Source organism: Talpa occidentalis, unplaced genomic scaffold, assembly GCF_014898055.3.
Source record: "Talpa occidentalis isolate TD23 unplaced genomic scaffold, MPIMG_talOcc4v2.1 talOcc4.11, whole genome shotgun sequence".
Lineage (NCBI taxonomy): Eukaryota > Metazoa > Chordata > Mammalia > Eulipotyphla > Talpidae > Talpa > Talpa occidentalis.
The window spans coordinates 79268980-79286664 of record NW_023601104.1 but is presented as its reverse complement, the minus strand read 5'-3'; the positions used below and the strand labels follow the sequence as shown (position 1 = coordinate 79286664).

Below are 17685 nucleotides of genomic sequence, written 5' to 3'. Positions count from 1 at the left end.
ACCAGTGCTACAGAGGCTGCGGGCAGCCTTGCAACCCAGCGCTCAACCACTGCGCCACCAGGGAGGCCCTTCAGTCAATACTTTTAAAAAATGTAATGGTTTAATGACAGCATAAATGTCTTAAATCTATAATTTTGGGAGTTAATAGTTTTAGTATATGTTTAAATGTGTTTAATTAGGAAAAAAAAGCTTTGAGTATTCAAAAAGAGTTATTGGGGGCATCCCTGGTGGCACAGGTGGTTTAGTGGAGTGCTCTGAAGCTGTCCATAGCCTCTGCAGTGAGATACCCACATGGCGCGGCAGATCTCTCCTGTCTCCCCCACTGCTCCCCTCAGCAGTGTATTTCAGTCAGTCTACCTGTTCTGTTCCCCACTCTGTCTCTACTGAATCCTCTCACCCTCCCACACATCTGACTTGTGCCCCAGTTCTTCTAAGTATGAATAAATATTTTTTTAAAAGTAAAAAAAAAAAAAGAGTTATTGATCTGGTCTGTGTTAACAGAGATAAATGTGGTTTTACTTATACAGGGACTGCTTTTTGATAAAATTGTTTTTCAAAAGACTTAACCCACTATTTCTTCCCCTTGAAGGAAGTAATTTTGTCCCCAGGTAAGCACCTTCATTGATTTTCCTTTCCCTTGTCCTAGACAAAAAAAAAAAAAAAAAAAATAACAAACCAAACCTCTAGTATATGAAATTGTTTCATTTATAACTCTGCAATTTGAACTTCCACTGCTGCCCTGCAGAAGTAGAGTTGGTGACAGGAAGCACCTGCATAGTCACGGGTGGGCAGAGGGACAGCTGCCCCTTGACAGGGCAGAGACTGCATGGTTATTGTCCTTTTCTCTTTGGGAGGCGTCACTTCTCTGTGGAGTGGCCTGTTTGTTGCTGATGTTGGATAACTTGACAAAACTAGAAAGGGGCCACAGGTTCCAGGATGGACCCAATCCCCATATCTTTACCTTCAGGCCTGTGCTCCACTCCCTAGAGCATCTGATCCTGTTTGGGCCTTATGCCTTGTGATAAGGCACTGTGCCTGACCCTGGATTTCTCCAGCTGGGTTAATGGTCGTGTTACTTCCCTCTACTCCCACACCCTTGTGTGAGTCAGTTTCTGGTCTCGGGGCACTCCTTTTCCAGGTTTTTCACTCTTGTCCTTCATCAATTCTTCCAAGTAGGAAACTAACTTTGAGACATGTTTGTAATTGCAGTTTGGCAGGGGTCTGTTCTTTTTTCTTTTCTTTCTTTTTTTTTTTTTGACTCATTCATTCATCACTGCTGAAAAGAGAAGAGAATCCAGGCCCCAATCTCTGCAGCTTGGCCTGACTCCAACCCCTAACCACCAAACCACAGAACAGACTGGGTGATGTCAAAGTCTGGGCCACAGTGTATTGTACTGCACCATGATATGCAAAGGGAAACATTATATGTGGAGGCGAGAGCCTTCATTTTTCTCATAATGTATTTTGAATAGCAGCTGCTTTTTAATGTTTGCAATAGGATCCATTTCAGTATCTGCAGGTAAATGACATTTTAGTCATGCTTTTATTTTATTTTATGTTATTTTTTTACAGATTTATTTACTTATGACTACAAAAGCTGGGGTGCAGGCAGAGGTGCGGGGGTGGGAGTAAGGGGATTCACCAGAGACAGAGTGGGGAACAGAACAGGTGGACTGACTGAAATCCACTGCTGAGGGCCTCAGCAGGGAGAAGGAAATGTCTGTGGTGTCCTGTGGATCACCTTCCTGGCTGGGGATGGAACTGGAGCTCCAGAGGCTGCTGATGGCTTCACAGTGCGGTGCTTAACCCCTGCGCCACCAAGGTGGCCCCTAGTCATGCTTTTTGTCAGCTTCAGGTAAGGGGATTTTTAAGAATAAATAAAAAAAATCTTTCCCAGATATTCAAGCAACCTTGTTTGCCGTTTTAGTGACTAGTGGATAATTTAGGGTCACAGTGTTTTGGGCGAGGAGGAGACTTTCGTCTGCATCTCAGTGTTTATTTGCGAACCGTCCCACCATCACCTGCGGCAGGGTGGGCGTGGCCTCCGGGAACCCCCCCCCCCGCCCCCCGCGCGCCTAGTCCCGCCCAGCGTACCTGGCTGCACTGGAGGCGCACTGCTACGGTGCATGCGCGCTCACCTAGGCCGGGCCTCTGGTGCTGTTGGCCCCGACTCTGGGTGAGGTTCTGGATGGGGTGAGCCTGGTCCTTCAGGAACCCCGTGGGGGCGCCACTGCCCTTTGACCTGGGGAGCCGGGGGCGTTGGAGCGGAAAGGTGAGGCCAAGGGAGAGAAGGCGCGCGGGCTGGATGTGGAGAACTGAGGCTTTGGGGGTTCATTTTGGGGCAGGCAGGACTCAGGGGTCCTGTTCCCTCCTACGCGTGGCCCCGCTGCTTTCCGAGGCGCTTGCTACCTTATTTGGCCCACGAGGGCGACCCGGCGGGTCCTGGGCCCTCCATCCCCCCCCACCCCGGCCTGCGAGTTTTCATCTCCACGTCTACAGTGCAGTTTGGGGAATGGGTTTTCCACTTTCCTGGGGCCCATCCCCCTCCCGCCCCTGGTCCAGCAGGCAGGAGGCCGAGCCGCGTCCAGTCTCCAGGGGTGCAGGCTCTGACCAGTGGGCTGCATGGGCCTGGGGCTCTGCTTTTCTCAAGGGGTCTGAGGTGCTGCCCCTGCTGGGCCTGGGCCCACATCTGAGGACTAAGGCATCACTTCGCTGTAGCGCAGCTGATGTGGCCATTCAGAGCCTGGAAGGGGGATTTGACATCTGGAAATTGCCTTGTGAGCTGACTTTATACTCTCCTTGAGTAGAATCCAGGCTTTCCTGAGCCTCGAGTGACCAGGTGCCACGCGGCTGCAGCACTCTGGCTGCACGTCTCTGGTTTTCTAAAATGGGTTATTATTAACCGACTCAGTGTAGTGAGAGCGGTGACCCTCTCTGCACCACTATAGAACCCACTCAAGAAACACAGCAGGTGCAGCCAGGCACTGTCACCAACGTGGTGTGGAAAGTTCTTCATGAGGGATAATCTGAGGCACTGAGGGCCCTTTCCTGAGCTCTGGAGATCACTTCTCTAGACACCGGTGCCGAGAAGATTCCTCCTATTTCAGGTGCTGCATCAGCCACAGTGACTCATTCACCTGGGACCTGGGCATTTTGTAGATAATCTACGTTGCCTCTTAACCATTCTAATGTGTTAAACTATTGTTACCTCCTTCCTGCAATCCCCTGTTATGAGGAGAAATTGGGCTCCTCAGGGAAGGAGAAAGGAATTGCATTTACTGAGCACCTGCTGGAGGTGACCTGAGGCTCTGCAGTGCACCCGTGACTGAAGTGAGTGATCTCCATTAATGACACTATAGAGATTTTTTTTTAAGCATTAACAATCTCTATTTTAATCATATAAGTTTAACAACAGAGAGCTCAGGTGTGAAAATACAAATTATTGATTGAATCAATATCTACTGTTGCGTCGCACAACAACACACTGACAAACAGGAGTCTCAGAGCAGGCTGCACAATGCAGGATGCTGCTGAAGAGCAAGATCCTGGCCCTTTTATTGACACACATAATTGATTGTAAGGAGATTAAGGAGATTAAAGAAAGGGAAAGGATGTAGAAGATTAGGGATTGTGAGTCTGCCCTCCAGGCGCTTCTAATTTACTTGATGATACACCCTAACTCCCAGCCATGGTTTTAATCTTATTAACAAGGCGCTCCACCGATCAGCTTCTGGGGTCCCTTGTCATACATCGGTCCTCAGCCCCCTGGGCATTCCCGGTCATATCTCGTGATGTATAAATTGGGAGTGTGTTATGCATCGTTCCTCAGCACCATGGGCATTCCGGACATACCTCCTGAAACACATGTTATGCATGGTCCTCAGCCCCCGGGCATTCTGGACATAACTTGTGATGCATAACCTTCCCAGTGTGATCCAGCTTTGTGCTCGTTTGATCTGAAGGGCTTAAGGGTTGGGCTCCTGTTTCTAACTGGCCAGACCACTTTGACCTTGTTTAGGTGATAAAATGGCTGCCAAATAGGCTGCCTAGGAGTAACAGACCCACATCTACACTGATACTCTTTTTTATATATCATTTTTCATTTTTGCATGAGGTATACATTTTCATTTTGGTTATATTCCACATGCAATTCCCACCCCCTTATTCTGACCCTAATCCCTCTTTTCCTCCCCCTGCCCCCCACTGTAGTGTGTCTCTGGTTGCTTGTTGATTTTGATTTTTACTTTATTGCAATTAGTCTTTTTCCTGGTCCCTTATTTAGGTTTTCTAAATTCCTGCTATGAGTGAGACCATCTGATATTTTTCTTTCTCTTTCTGGCTTATTTCACTGAGCATGATCCCTTCCAGCTCTATCCATGTTGCTGCAAATTGCATGAGTTTATCTTTTTGATTGCTGAGTAATATTCCATTGTGTATATGTACCACATCTTGATCCAGTCATCTATTTTTGGGTATTTGGGTTGTTTCCATAGCTTAGCTATTGTAAATAGTGCTGCTATAAACATAAGGGTACAGGTGCCCTTTTGAATTGATGTTTCTGTGTCCTTTGGGTAAATACCTAGGAGTGGAGTTGCTGAATCATATGGAAGCTCCATTTTTAGCAGGTTAAGAAATCTCCACACAGCTTTCCATAGTGGTTGGACCAGTTTATACTCCCACCAGCAGTGAAGGTGAATTCCTTTTTCTCCATATCCTTGCCAACATTTGTTGTTTCTAGTATTTTTTTAATAGGTGCCATTCTCACTGGTGTGAGATGGTATCTCATTGTAGTTTTGATTTGTATTTCCCTGATTACAAGTGATGTTGAACATTTTTTCATATGCCTGTTGGCCATTTGCATTTCCTCTTTGGAGAAGTTTCTTTTTAGCTCTTCTGCCATTTTTTGACTGGATTATTTACTTTGTTTTTGTTGAGTCTCGTCAGCTCTTTGTAGATTTTTTTTTCAGATCCCACCCCCTCTTTGTAGATTTTTTGATCAGTCCTTTATCATTAGTGTTGTGTGCAAAAATTTTCTCCCAGTCGGTGGGGTGTCTCTTTGTTTTGGTTACTGTCTCTTTTGCTGTGCAGAAGCTCTTTAATGATGTAGTCCCACCTGTTTATCTTTGCCTTCACTATCACTGCTTTGGGTGATGTGTCTTTAAAGTTGTTACGGAGGTGTATGTCATGTACTGTTTCGCCTATATTTCCTTCTATATATTTTCGGTTTCAGGTCTTATGTCTAGTTCTTTAATCCATTTTGAGTTGGTTTTTGTGCATGGCATGAGGTGGGAGTCAAGCTTCATTCTTTTGCATGTAGCGACCCAGTTTTCCCAGCACCATTTATTAAACAAACTTTCTTTGATCCATTGCATATTCTTTGCTCCTTTGCCAAAGATTAGTTGACCATAAATCTATGGGTTTATTTCTGGATTTTCTATTTGGTTCCAGTGGTCCGTGTGACTGTTCTTGTCCCAATACCATGCAGTTTTGATTATTATGGCTTTGTGGTAGTTTGAAGTCAGGGAGTGTGATATCTCCATTCCCTTCTTTTTTTGTTCAGGAGAACTTTGGCTATTCGGGGTTTTTGGTGACTCCATATGAATTTCATCAATATTTGTCCTATTTCTTTGAAGAATGTCATTTAAGTTTTTATTGGAATAGCATTGAATCTGTAATTGCTTTTGGTAGGATGGCCATTTTGATAATGCTGTGTCTTCTTTTGATAATGTTTGTGTCTTCTTCTATTTCTCTTAACAGTGTTTTATAGTTTTCTTTGTATAGGTCCTTTACCTTCCATCCTCCTTTTGGGTGAGGCAGGGAAACTGGAACTTCCCTTTTTCCTGGGAATCACCCTGTTACAAGCATGCAGCCAGGTTTGGAGTTGAGGTCCTTAAAGAAGTGATTAAAGTAAAATGATACATTTAGGGTAGGTCCTAATTCATTCTGACTGATGTCCTTTTAAGAAGGGGAAATTTATGGAGCCTCCCTGGTGGCTCAGGGGTTAAGGCTCAGTGCTATCACTGCTAAGGCCTGAGCTCAATCTCTGGCCAGGCGCATGGTGGCCACATGGCACAGCAGACCTCTCCTGTCTCACCCACTGCTCCCTATAGCAGTGTATTTCAGTAGATCTGCCTGTTCTGCTCTCCAGTCTATCTCTGGTAAATTCTCTCATGCTCCACATCCCTGGCCTACACCCTAGCTCTTATATGCATAAATAAAATAAATCTTTAAAAAAAAAAGAAGAGGAAATTTGGGCACACCAGGACACCATGGCTGCTCAGGCAGAGAAGAAAGGCCACATGAACAGGCAACAAGAGATCAGCCATCCATAAGCCAAAGAGAGAGGACTAAGAGGAAACTAACCCTGCTAGTACCTGGATCTTGAACTTTCAGCCCCCAGAACTGTGAGAGAATAAATTTTGTTGTTTGAGCCACCCAGTCGGTGGTGCTTTGTTATGGCAGCCCTGGCTGATGAATACACATACCTGTTGTTTAACTTGTTACTCGTGAAAGCATCGCTGATACTTTTCAGTTCTTTGAAACATATGCTGGGAGTTTTAGAACCCAGATTGAAAAAAGTTAAGTCTGACTAACATTTTTTCTCTGTAGTGTAACTATTTCCCCCTTAACCCCAATATCTTTAACCCAATATCTTAACCCCAGTATCTTTTTGGTGGTAATTTTCTTTATAGCCTTTACAATGCTCCATCCAGAGTTTTCAGTGAAAGGACCATCACCCTAAGTAAATAAAAAGTAAATGACACCAGAGTTGAATAAGTTACCATGTGGATAAAATTTCATCATTTAATAGCTTTCACATAAAGAATTAGGAAACTTGACAGCTGTTACCATGAATGTTAATATAATTATTTAACTGACTTCTTCAAATACTCATCATTTACACACCAATATATTGGGAAGAGAAGCAGTAATGGGATTTGACCTTGTCAAATCTGATACACAGAAAGGAAAATGGTCTGTCTGCAAATGCCAAAGGTTTCAGAGAAACGTTATTCCAGGAATCACTGAGTTTATGAATTCACAACCACTCCCTTTTTAAAAGCAATGATATAGATTGAAAATATTTATAACTTAAGTTCTAAGAAAAGATAGTGATAGTTGACTTAAAAAGTAATCTTGATGAAGGAAGTAATGAAGGAAAATATTACAAATTTTGCCCCCCCATTTTAACTTCTACAAAAAAATATGCAAAGTCAAAATATAAACAAACAAAAAGTTTCTACCACACATGATCAAAAATGAGCTTCTCCTTATTTTACAAAGAGCTCATCATATCAGCAAGAAAGAGGTGAACATTCTATTGAAAAATATGTTATCAACAATTAAATTACAATAAAAATGCAAATAGATATCAAACATAGGACCGCACTCTCAGTTACATTCATAAAGAAATACAAATCAAAATGATGTTGCAGTGTAAATGATCATCTGTGTAACTCTGACACCAAATAAATGGACAAAATCTAATATTGGTGAGATTTACCTGGAGGTCTGGTGGGAAGGTAGGTAAATTTGTACAACATTTTGGTGCACAGTACCTGTCAAGATGTAAAATGCATTTCCTTTGCCAGTCACTTTTATCTTATGGATATATTTTTAAGTACATTATATCTATCTCTCTATCATCTATCTGTATCAATATTTGTATCATCCATCTAATCTTACCTATTTCTGAGCCTAGGGATTTTTATAGCAGCTTTACTTATAAGGCAAAAAAAACTAAAGAGGGAGCTAAGTAAAACTCCTATGTCCATAAATAAGAGACTAGATAAATTAAGGTATATACATATTATGGAATATTTTGCAGTTGTTAACAGAATGAGATAGAGATTGATATATGCTGACATGGAAACTTCTGCAAGTCATATCACTACTAAGTAAAAAGCAAAATTCAAAGCCATATACACAGACACACAGAAACACAGATGTGGGTATATATGTGCATGCAGGTGTGCTATAGATTTCTGTGTGTATATGTGTATATTGATAATAATTTCATGTGGGTATGAATTTGAAGATTTGTAGAATCATCTCTGTGTATCAGAAAGAAGTTTAAGAGGAAAGAGTCTGAAGGGAATGGAGTTTGTTTGGGGGTCAAGGTGCCCATTGTTATGAGTCAGTCCTTAGCTCCAAGAGGTCTGTGATTGGGTAGGTAGATCCTTTTGGGCTGTGCAGTTGGTTTCAGTTGACATGAAATTGAAGCACATATTACATATTACAGTATAGCCTTTTTATAAGACACCAATTCAAGGGTTTCATTTTAACTTTGGGGAGTATCTACATCAAACCACACATACCCAGGTGGGTTTCACTGTCAAAAACATTGAAACTGGGGCCTCCCCAGTGATGCAGCAGGTTGAGTGCAGTGCTGTACCCCTGTAGCATGGGTTCGATTCCTGGCCGGCCAGGGAGATACCCACCTGGTGCGGCAGACCTCTCCTGCCTCGCCCACTGCTCCCCTCAGCAGTGTTTTCAGTCATCTGCCTGTTTTGTTCCCTGCTCTGTCTCTGGTGAATCCTCTCACCTTCCCGCACCTCTGGCCAGTACCCCAGTTCTTGTATACAAATAAATAAATCTTAAAAAAAAAAAGTTGAAACTGGCTTGGATCCATCTGGCATCAAGGTGGTGAAAATAGGTCCACACCTCACTACCCACTGCTTGACTGAGCACCTCTACTTTTAGACTTCATGGGGAGGGGTATAATTCTGCACTATTGTCTCTTGGTTTCTGATGTGCATCACCTGTCTTGGCTTCTTGGAACCAAGACATACAGAAGGAAGCCTCCACAACCTGGGCCTTCCAGAATGTGGTTCCTGAGATTCTACCAACAATGCCTAAGCATCCAAAGAGCACATCCATAGGGCAGTCCACAACGAGGGTTTGGGAGACATTACTGCCTTGAAAAAATTAAGTTTGCAGAAGCATATTATTTAGTTTTGTCCAGTTTCCCTAAAATTCTCCAAAGAAAGTGTTTGTCTTCACTCTGGATTGGCAAAGAACATTTTTCCCTCAAGAAGTAAAACAGGAATAAGACAAAAAAAATCTGGTGTCTGTTACTTTTATAATAGATGGAAAATGGGTTATGTTTGTTTTGTGCTGACCCAAAGAATGACAACTAAGATTTTATATTTTTGATATGAAAGTTTTTATTGCTGCAAAAAGTTTTAAAACTGTTACACTGTAGTAAGTCATAAAGGTATGATTTAGTTATAAAGTAAATTCATCATTTTTCCATCCTTCCTCCCTCTCTCCCTCCCTCCTCTTCCTTGCTTGTCTCTTCTTCTTCCTTCCTACCCTTGACTGCCTTTCATTTGTTTGAGGACACATTATACATCTTCTGCCTGGGCGTTTCCCCCTTTTCCTTCTTGAGGGAACCCCAATTATGTTGAATAATACATTAACTCTAGGAAACATCTCACAATTGGCTCAAAGTGCATGAATCCATTCCCTTACCAGAGGTTGGTCGAGGAGAAAACTTATGACCCAATGTTGGCCAATGTGACATAAAAGGAATTCTGCTGGGTGCTACTTGGAAATAGGTTCCTTCCTGGTAGGGAAGAAAGGTGTAAGAAGACTTCTTTTGCTTCTGTCTTCCTTTTTTGGTTGTGACTACTGGGCTGTCCCATGATGTCTGCAACTGGGGCAGCTGTTCTTCCACATCCTAGGGTGCTCCCTTGGCAGAGAGCCAATGGTAGTTGAGTAGAGGGACAGAAAGAACCTGGGATTGGAACAGTCCCAGCCTTCTTGAGCATTCCTAAGTAAACTAGAATTTTCCTAATGGTTGAGGTCAGGTTTTTCAGTGACTTGTAGCCACAAAAGCATTTCCCTGTATGCCTGGGCTCTAAAATCAAGTGGAAAGCTCTGTTACATTAAATAGAAAAGTGATCGTGTTAATTATGATGACAGAAATATGATCAAAGAACTTTGGCTGCACCCAAGACTGATAGTAGCGCGGTTGGAAGGAGCTGGGGAAGAGCTCCCCATTCTGTCTCCTGGGCAGGTTTGGTGAGGCATCTGTGGTCACTGCTAAACAATCCTGAGCAAGTTTTTTATTTTTTTTAAAGATTTATTTATTTATGCATACAAGAACTGGGGTACAGGCCAGAGTTCTGGGAGGTGAGAGGATTCACCAGAGACAGAGTGGGGAGCAGAACAGGTGGATTGATGGAAATACACTGCTGAGGGGAGCAGCGGGGAGACAGGAGCCATCTGCTGCACCATGTGGGTAGATCCCTGGCTGGGGATGGAATTCGTGCTGCAGAGGCTACAGACAACTTCACAGCTTGCGTCTTAACCCCTTGCGCCCCAGGGAGGCCCTGAGCAAGTTTTTAAATCCAAATAGACCCGTTTTACCGTTTTAGTGGCTTCCTGGAATTTTCGTTGGCGTATTTTTGGAGAAGGCAGGGCTGTTTGCCTCTATTTGAGTTTGATTTTCCAGTTTGTCGGGCTGCAGCGGGCCTGCGCAGTGGGCGTGGCCACCGAGGGCGCGTCGGGGCGTGTCCGCCCCCCACCTGCCTGAGCCACCTGCGCCGTCTCCCCCCACCACCACCACTCATGCGCACAGTGCAGTCGCGGCAGCTCAGCTCTCACCGGCTTCCCCTACCTTGGGGGCAGTTGGGGCTGCTAGGACCTGGTCTCTCTAGACCCAGCCAGGAGTCGTCATCCGTGCGATTATCGGGGGGCCCCTCGGGCTGGCAGAGGAGGAGGTGAGCCGAAGGCGAGGGGAGGTGAGGACATCTTCCTGAGGACATCTTCCTGACCGCGGAGGGCAGTGGGAGGACCCAGGGCGGGAGGGCTGGATGTGGAGAACTGGGGGGCATTTGGGCTTCGTACTGGGCCTTGAGGAATAGAGGGGTCCGGGCTCGTTCCTGAGCGTGACCCTCTGTGTCCGCCTCCAGGGCCTGAAGAGCGGCCTCCTGCGCCCCACTCCCGGCGCCTCTGCGGCCTGGACGGCACCTGGGGCTCCCGGGTTCTTCTGCGCCATTGGCCTGGGTGTGGTTATCACAGCGGGTTTATCATGGAGTTTGGGAGCAGGTAGCGTTTTCTGGGGCTGACGTCCCCCTCCCACCCGGGTGGAGCAGGCAGGAGACAAAGCCACCCCTGAGGCCAGGTCTGAGCAGCCCCCGCCCTCGTCTTCTCACCCCTCTGTGGCCCTGGACGCGGGGAGAGAGGATGGGCTCAGCCTTTGGGGCTCTCCAAGCGTTCTTCAGAAAGAAGATGAAATCCTCCCGCATCAGCATCTGTTTAGGTTGGGCTGGTTGGAATGGAAGCCCTGGCCCCAGGACAAGTACATCCTTAATGTCAGCGACTCTCTCTTCTGAGAAGCTGAATTAAAATTTGTTGTTTGGCTTCGTTTGCACAGAATAATCCTGACTGCTTCCTGGATTGAAATCCTCACTTTCATTATCTACAAAATTACCTCCAGTTGAGACTTTGTATTTAGGTCACAGTTTGAGTCAGGGAGCAAGATGCCTCCAGCTTCATTCACTCTGGGGAGTCTGCGCTTCTGGGCCTCGGTTTCCCAGCCTACCCCCTGCCACCCCCCACAATTCAGGAGGGTTAGTTTCTGTGAAAGCTGCTGTGGGAATTGTGATCAGGACTGCGCTGAACCTGTGGTTTGCTTTGGGAAGTCTGCAGATTTCAATAATATTAACTATTCCCATCATGAGCACAGAATATCTTTCCATTTATTTCTGCTTTTCATTTCTTTTATGGGCATTTTCTATTTTTCAGTGTACAGGTTTTTCTTCTTCATTAAATGTTTTCCCAGGTATTTCATTCTTTTTGATGCAATTGTAAAATTTTCCTATTGATGCTTTCTGATGGGTCATAATGAGGGTATAGACACACAACTGAGTTTTGTGTATATATTGATTTTGTGTTCTGTCACCTTACTGGATTCATCTTTTCTAACCATTTGTCTTTTTTGGTGGAGTGATGCTTCCTGGCCAGGGATTGCACTCAGGCCACTGTGGCCTCAGACAGCTTCATAGTGCTGAGACTAACCCCTGTGCCCCCAGGAAGGACCGAGTCTTCCTTTGTGGGATGCTCCTCACTGACAGGATTCCTGGGTTGTGTCACAGAACCCTGCCCTTTGGGCCACAGCCGGGGGTGGGGGGCAGAGCCATGGGCCTCAGGTCGTGGCCAGGGAGCGGCTCATGGCAGAGCCCTGCTCAGCAGGCTCCGTGGCGGGGCTGCATCCTGCATGGCCAAGAAACTCATGCTTCTTCCGATATGTCGATGTGATTGTCAATATTAAGACAACGGAAGGGCCTACCTGTGGTGCAAGGAGTTAAGCACCGCACTATGAAGCAATCTGCAGCCTCAGCAGCACAAGTTTGATCCCCAGCTGGCCAGGGAGCTAATCCACATGGCACTGCTGACTTGCCCACTGCTCCCCTCAGCAGTGCATTTCAGTCAACCTGCCTGTTCTGTTTCTTACTCTGTCTCTGGTGGGTCCTCTCAACCCCCGCATCTCTGGCCTGTACCCCAGCTCTTGTATACATAAATCAATAAATCTTTAAGAAAAAAAGACAATGAAATAATTGATTGTATTAAACACCATCTTTCATCCACCCAACCCTTCAAAACAACAATGGATTCATGAAATGTCTAGTATGTGTTGTAGCCCTGGTTGAGTTAGACTCACGGGGTCCTTCCTGCCATGGGGTGTAAATTCTAGAAGCTTCTCTTGAGGAGCCGGAATGTCAAAGCCCAGTGGCCACAGCTCCATGAGAACATAGAAAACCAGGAAAGAGCCAGATTGCGGCAACTCAAATCACAGCCTCAGAGTGTCCTTCCCCTGCAGGATGTGAAAATCATCCTCTTTGAGGAGAAGGCTTAGCCATCCTGGCTGCCCCCTGCAATATCCAGCACATAGTGGACTCTTCATGAAAGTGTCTTGAGCGATGGGGACAGTTGTGACCAGATCTTTGAGAAGAACAAACTTGTTCATTCATTCATTCATTCAACAACCCGAGAGTGGGCGGGTTTTATGCCAGGGGCTCACAAAAAGTGTCTGGCTTATCAAAAGTGATACTGAAAACAGCAAACCACTTACATTTACACAGCAGATTATATTTAAAAGCATGTTTTTTTTGTCATTTAAAAAAATATCACCCACAGCCTCACTTTTTCAAGTGTTTATAATTCCAATGACTGTATAACACAGCCATTCTCTATTTGTGTGCATTTCTGTAATATCCTTCTTGTTACCCCACCTCACAACACAAAAGCCAGGGCCTAACAATTACATCTCCCTGCCACCCCACATATACCTCTGTGTCACCCCGCATCACCCCTGCTTCCCCCAGCCTGAGAACCAGAGGCCTGAAGCCTGCACACTGCTCTCTCTTCCCTTTTGTCCCTCGCCCCCTTCAGATGTGTCCTGGAGGCTGTGTTAAGTCTCAGTCAGGCGTAGCTAGGCCTTCCTGGCCTCAGAGCTCTGCAGTTTTGGCCTCATTTGCTTTCATCTCACGCTCTGTACATCCTAGCGAGCTTTGTTTCCAAGCAACAGTGAGTTTTTCTCGGCAATAAGTGTTCTTTGAGAAAATAGACAGCATAAGCAGCTCGTGCCGGCCAGCTCCGGGGGCGTGGCCAGCGCACTATGGTTCAGGACCGCTGCTAGTTCGGTGGGGGTTCAGCACCACGGACAGCTCCCGTTAGGCGCCAAGGTCCGCTCCGGTTATTCAGCGTCACAGAGACATGGACAGCGCGCGGTGTGGTCAGCACCGCGGACAGTTCCCAGGCCTCAGCCCTTGCCTCAAGACATGTGCTCCTCTGGGCGCATTTCTAAGCTCATCCTCTCCACCACCACCACCACCCCTCCCCAAAGACCCCGAACACTTATCTCTGAGCAGACCAGGCTCCCCTGGTAGCTTCCAGAGATGGGACCATCAAATATTTAACATGCCCCAAAGGGAGATCTGGATTTTCTCTCTGAGTGAAATATCTCCAGGGCCTCCCTGGTGGTGCAAGTGATTAAGTCTCAGCACCATGAAGCTGTCTGCAGCCGCTGCAGCATGAGTTCCATCCCTGACCAGGGAGCTGACCCACATGGCGCAGCAGACCTCTCCTGTCTCCCCACTGCTCCCCTCAGCAGTGTATTTCAGTCAGTCTGCCTGGTCTGCTCCCCATTCTGCCTCTGGTGAATCCTCTCACCCCCACACCTCTGGCCTTCACCCCAGCTCTTGTATGCATAAATAAAATCTTTAAAAAATATATCTCCACCCCACACAGGGCCCTACAGGACATGCAGATGCTCGGACTCAAAAGTGCAAACGCTTCCCACAGCCCCCACCTTCCCTTCCCCACTGCCGTCTCCCAGAGGGCGTCCTCAGCTCCGTCTCCAAGGCAGTCCAAATCTGTCCGCTGCACCCCATCCTCGCCACCACCTCGCTACAGTTGTGTCATCTCTCACCTGGCTTGTTGCAGCAGCCTTCTAATGGGTCTTCTCATTTTATCTGTCGCTCCTTCTAGAACATGCTGGACACAACATTCCTGGAGGCTCCTCCTGGCTCCACACTGCGCCGACTTGGCAGGTCCAGGTATGGAGATGCCTCTCAACAAGGGGATTTCACTCTGACAGTAGGACGCGCGCACCCCCAAGCACCGGTCTGGGCTCCCACTTTCCTGGCACATGTCCCCTGGGCAGGACAGGGAAGCCCTTTAGGCCTTGTTCCCTTCTCCATCCACGGATCTGCCCTTGGGCTGTTGGGGCTCCCCTAGATGCCCACAGGAGCCATGCGCATGGACCCTGTTGGCCAGAGTCGGTTGTTCTGCTTGTCTGAGTAACTGGGACGGCTCAAGTATTTATCCATTTGCGGAAAAAAGTTAAATCCTCACCTCAAACTATTCAAAAAATTCTGGAAGGGCCAAGCCCCTAAACGCAAGGCTGGGACGTAGGCAGTGGCACAGGAATGGGAGCACCTGGGGGGAGGGCGTGGGGGGAGCACAAGGACCCCCCTCTCATCCTGGGCAGGGCACCCCATCACACTGTAATGGGGCTGAAGCTTAAAGACCCTTCCAGATGGTCACTCCTGGGCCAGTCCAGTGGGAGCAGAGCACCCTGAGGTACACAGCACCAGGGGCAGAGCCACTGAGCTGGACAGGTGGTCAGCCCAGGTATCAGCCTTCCATGCCCCCACAGGTCTCCTGGACACTGCTGCAGCACCAGCCCCACAGGCACAGCAAGGCTCCCACCACCACCCCCATGGATGGCCAGCCTATGCAGGTGGCTGGAGCTTGAAACTGGCCCCTGCAGCTCTAGGGCATTGCCTGTCATGCCTCACAGTCTTGAGAGCTGGAATCCCCCTATCCAAGCTGCAGCACTCACAGCCATGGTGGAGAAGATGCTACCCCAGGCACTGGGCACTGCATTAGAGAGGGAAACAGGACCCAAAGGGCACCAGCCCCTGGGCACGCAGCCCCATGTGAAAGATGGGTGCTTCTGGCATTACTCAGAACAAGTCTTGGCCTCTGACAACTGCATGCAATGCAGGGACAGCCAGCCCCAGACCCCCATGGGTCCCCAATTACCACCTTTGTTGGCCCAACTGCAATGCTGCCCATGGGGCTGGGTGGCCTGGGCACTGCCCAGGAGCAGGCACTCCTGGAGCCCCCACCAGCACAAGCACCAGGCCCCTCCTGCATACTGGGGCTGGCAGCCTGGGCTCCTGCTTTCTCTGGGCATCTCCTCCAGCACCACACAAAGACCCCCTTCTGGCCCCAAAACAGCCCCCTGGGCCCAGGTGGCTCACAGCATTGGCTCCTTCCAAAGTAAAGGCTCCAGGCAACAGGACACCCCACTGAGGGAACCAGGTTGTATCCACCAGCCATACCAACCATGAGCTTACCCAGCTGCAGCCAGGGGTGCACCCACAAGGCTGGAAGACTGATCCCAAAAGCACAGACTCACCTGGGGTCCCACACCCCAGAATGCTTGGCATGCATCAGCAGTAGGAACACAAGTGCCCTTCACTGCATCCCAGATGGATACAGTCCTAGAGAGAACCAAGTCCCTGGCACAGTGTAAGCCAAGGGACAGGTGTCTGGTGGGGATCAGGGCAGCACAGAGCAACACACCAAGAGATAGCAAAGGCCACTGGCCCTGAGGGCTTAACTCCATGAGGCTGTATCTACAACCACAGGTTCAGCTCATGACATTGGCACTGCATGACTGACCATTCAGGGGGTGAGGACAAGCTCCCCAAGGGACCACATGACTGAGGTGGGTAGTCTTGGGCACTCAATCAACACCAACTTGACCTGAGGCTAGCACCACTACAGGGGGTACATAGGGACACAGACAAGAGTAAGCCCCACACCATGATGTTGCTTCCAGTGGGGCATGAGAACAGCAAAACACATGGGGGGGGTCAGGCTCTGTAGATAAGCAAACAGGAACATATAAAGGGGGAGCACTGAGCCACACAGCAGAGGACACAGACAGGAGCTAGGAGCCCTGGAACATATGGAGGCATCTCTACAGAAAATATGTGCCCACCCGATCACCCAGAGCCACTGCATCCTCCCAGCTTTATTGCTCCACATTCACAGCCCAGGGAGCAGCCACCAGCACATGTATTGGTGTGAGGCCTGACCCAATAGCAGCCCTGGGCCTAGAGGACCTTTTTCCACCATGTGGGCACAAGGTTCCACATCTGACAATGCACCCTCACAGGAGGGGGTTGGCACAGGCCATAGAACTCACACCCTACCGGGTGGGGGGCTTACAGGTTTATTTTAATTTCAAACAAGACTGCCACACCCCCACTCACCAGGCGTGGGGTGCATTGTGGGTTCAGCGCCTGCAGCATGGATGAGGCACAACAAACTGCCTGCATCAGGTCCTGGGAGCATGCAGGAAACTCAGAACAGCACCCTGCTCAGCAGCACCCACCAACTGCTTCAAGACAGAGTTCCCCATTGCAGCCCCTGTGGCCTCCCAGAGGCAGTACACCAGCCTTGCTGCGGATTTGGTTCCTCATGTAGCGCAACACAACAACTCACCCCAACTTATGTAGAGGCAACGCCAACTGGCGTATGACAACAGCAACCTTATTTGTACTTTGAGGTGATGCTATCGCAGCGCGCAGTGCGGCGCCTTGAGACGCGATAGCAAACACGCAGGCCGCGCAGACCCTCGAGAAAGCAGACGCGGGCGAGAGAACGCGCGGGGTTTCGCCCCCAGCGAGGAACCACCGATAGCCTGCAGGCAAAAAGTGCCGATTTGGGGCCAAAAAAACCTCGGCGCCCAGGGGCGAGGCCGAGCAGCAGGTCCCCGCAGGCCCCCTGGAGCTGCGGCCCGAACCCCGGCCCCCCGCGCGACCCCTTTCCCGCGCGGCCTCTGGTCGTCGACCTCGTGCGCGGGGCGGCGCGGAGAGGAATCGGGACCCGCTGCGGGGCCGTCTAGCCTCGGCCGTCCGGGCGGGGCCTCTCCGGGCCGGGGGCGCTGCCGGCCCAGCCCCCAGCCGCGGCTCCGGGATCCCTGGATCCGGCTTCAGCACACGGCACCCGCCACGGGCTTTGGCCCGAAGCTCGCAACCCGCCTCCCTCATGGCTCTAGCGGGTCGCGGCGGCCGCGCTCCCGGGAAGACGCCGAGACCGCGCGAGCGAGGCGAGCGCACCAGCACCAGCCACGCGAGGACGCGGGACACGACCCAG

General features: G+C 48.6%; 1 long non-coding RNA gene across 5 annotated transcripts in view; it reads left to right on the top strand.

The window, feature by feature from the left end:
- The window catches only part of LOC119239279 (uncharacterized), a 43013-nt gene that overhangs the window by 10869 nt on the left and 14459 nt on the right, over positions 1-17685 (top strand). For 4 of the 5 annotated variants that reach the window (XR_005123794.2, XR_008550388.1, XR_005123796.2 and 1 more), the window contains exon 2: positions 14500-14567. This is a non-coding gene — a long non-coding RNA (uncharacterized LOC119239279). Of the gene's footprint in view, positions 1-14499; positions 14568-16169; positions 17231-17685 lie in introns of those variants that run through there. The other variant, XR_005123795.2, reaches the window with a different exon arrangement.